At 46.0% G+C, this 2,711-nt stretch overlaps 1 long non-coding RNA gene across 5 annotated transcripts in view; it reads left to right on the top strand.

Annotated features, from left to right (window-relative positions):
* LOC123980315 overlaps positions 1-2,711 on the top strand; it is an 18,840-nt gene continuing 16,129 nt past the window's right edge. The window contains exons 1-3 of one of the 5 annotated variants that reach the window (XR_006827462.1): positions 1-70; positions 163-565; positions 599-1,319. This is a non-coding gene — a long non-coding RNA (uncharacterized LOC123980315). Of the gene's footprint in view, positions 71-162; positions 2,345-2,711 lie in introns of those variants that run through there. The other 4 variants (XR_006827464.1, XR_006827461.1, XR_006827460.1 and 1 more) reach the window with 4 other exon arrangements.

The following is a 2,711-nucleotide window of genomic DNA, read 5'->3' as shown; positions in this document are numbered from 1 at the left end:
GTTGTCATCCGGCTCCGTTGGGTTCTCACCCGCCTGTCCTGTCAGTACCGCCAATGTAACAAAGTTAAAGGTAGCAAGCCCCTCCCATCATACATTAGGCCCCTCCCACTCTACTAAACACCCCTCCCATCCTCTAACGCACCTGTTATTCCTCTTTCGCAGGTCTGGATCCCGTGTGACTGAAGTGGATCTGAATAAATCAAATCCAGTATCTCATCTCATCCTCACTTCTGTCGTGACAAACTGCTTCCTGAGGCAGCTGTCAGACCTGATCCAGCTCTCGAGAAAACCACCTCGTGTGGCAGCAGGTCTGAAGTCCAGATGCTGTGCAGACCCGGCCTGGTGTAGCCCCACATTTAGCTAGTTTAAGTCCAGGTGTAGGCTAGGTATAGCTTAGGTATGGTCTAGGTACAGTCAAGGTTTTGCCAAGGTTCAGGTTGGGTGTAGAAGCCCGGGTTCAGTCCGGGTGTAAACCATGTGTAGCCTAGGTTGAGTCCAGATGTAGGCTAGGTGTAGTCCAACTCCAGACCAGGTTCAGTGTGAGTTCAGTCCAGATGTAGGCTAGGTTTAGTCCAGATGTAGGCTAGGTTTAGCCCAGGTGTAGTCCAGCTCCAGACCAGGTTCAGATTTAGTCTAGATGTAGGCTAGGTTTAGCCCAGGTGTAGTCCAGCTCCAGACCAGGTTCAGATTTAGTCCAGATGTAGGCTAGGTTTAGCCCAGGTGTAGTCCAGCTCCAGACCAGGTTCAGATTTAGTCCAGATGTAGGCTAGGTTTAGTCCAGGTGTAGTCCAGCTCCAGACCAGGTTCAGATTTAGTCCAGATGTAGGCTAGGTTTAGCCCAGGTGTAGTCCAGCTCCAGACCAGGTTCAGATTTAGTCCAGATGTAGGCTAGGTTTAACCCAGGTGTAGTCCAGCTCCAGACCAGATTCAGATTTAGTCCAGATGTAGGCTAGGTTTAGTCCAGGTGTAGTCCAGCTCCAGATCAGATTCAGATTTAGTCCAGATGTAGGCTAGGTTTAGTCCAGGTGTAGTCCAGCTCCAGACCAGATTCAGGTTTAGTCCAGATGTAGGCTAGGTTTAGTCCAGGTGTAGTCCAGCTCCAGACCAGATTCAGATTTAGTCCAGATGTAGGCTAGGTTTAGTCCAGGTGTAGTCCAGCTCCAGACCAGATTCAGATTTAGTCCAGATGTAGGCTAGGTTTAGCCCAGGTGTAGTCCAGCTCCAGACCAGATTCAGATTTAGTCCAGATGTAGGCTAGGTTCAGCCCAGGTGTAGTCCAGCTCCAGACCAGATTCAGATTTAGTCCAGATGTAGGCTAGGTTCAGGTCAGGTGTAGTTACAGGTTAGTCCAGCTTTAGTCTAGATGTAGTCCAGAATATACTAAATGCGTCCCCCTGTCAGCCAATCAGATTTAAGAACAGCTCCTCACCTGTTTGTAACAGAACAACATGCCATGACATCACTTCCTGTTTGTGCCACATTTGTATTCCTGATAGTTTTATTGGTCAGATATGTTTTGAGGACATTTGGTATTTTTAGCTACTGCTGAGTTTGATGTTCAGAGAAGGTGCAGACAGGATGTCCCACCCTGCTGGTGGAGTCCGGTACTGCAGACGGTCTCAGCGACACTAAACCAGCGGCACTGTAAAGTCTCCACTGAACCTCATTGGGGACGTTTGACCTGGCAGAAACCCTCAGAGACACTTAGACCTGGTACTGGTTCTGACTCTCAGTCCAGATCAGACCACAGTCCAGTCTTGTGTTGAGATCCTCTCTGGTTGACTGACAGCTCACTCAGATGAACATTCTCCTGAGGAAAAAAAAGTCTGTTTGGTTCTTCATGCTTCTGAAACTTTTAATTCTCCAGTGTTTAATGAAACTGGAGTCCAAAAACACTGCATCCTACATTTCCCATGATGCATCTGACAGCTTCACAATAACGTAACGACAGTCAGCTGTTGTTTTCTGGCACTCTGTGTTTCAGCATGTTGTTCTGTTACTGATGTGATGCAGCTCCTTCTTCTTCTCTTTTGCTGGAATAAATCCTCTGCTGTTTATTCCAATATTATTTTACAGTTATTTATTTTACTGTTTTTAAATGATTCACAGTTTTAGACTTCTTGTCAGTTTGAACATGATGCTGTATGAATAAAGTGTGACCTTTAAACTGTGCTAACTTTATTGGTGGTTGTTTACACAGCTGACGACCTGCAGATTTATAATAAAGTTTAAAAACGGCTGCGTTTCAGAATGTGAAAATGTATCTGTTCTATACTGAAAACCCTGTGGTGGAAGATGTGTGACACGAACAACATGAACAATAAAAACACAAACCTTCTGTTAATGCTGAGCTTCATTCAATGAGAGAGAAGCTCCTAACACACTCGTGCAAACTGCTGTAAAGTAAGAATTCAATTCAATTCAATTTAATTTTATTTATATAGCGCCAACTCACAACAACAGTTATCTCACAGCGCTTTTCATAAAAGAGCAGGTCTAGACCGTACTCTATGATGATATTTACAGAAGCCCAACAGTTCCCACCAAGAGCAGCACTAGGAGACAGAGGCAAGGAAAAACTTCCTTTAAGAGGCAGAAACCTCGAGCAGAACCATGGCTCAGGGTGGGCGAGAGAGAGAGAGAGAGGGAGAGAGAGAGAGAGAGAGAGAGGGAGAGAGATAGAGAGAGAGAGAGAGGGAGGGGGAGAGAGA

The sequence above is a fragment of the Micropterus dolomieu genome, linkage group LG12 (genome assembly GCF_021292245.1).
Source record: "Micropterus dolomieu isolate WLL.071019.BEF.003 ecotype Adirondacks linkage group LG12, ASM2129224v1, whole genome shotgun sequence".
NCBI lineage: Eukaryota > Metazoa > Chordata > Actinopteri > Centrarchiformes > Centrarchidae > Micropterus > Micropterus dolomieu.
Note: the sequence above shows the minus strand (reverse complement) of the source record. Positions and strands in the feature narration are given on the sequence as shown.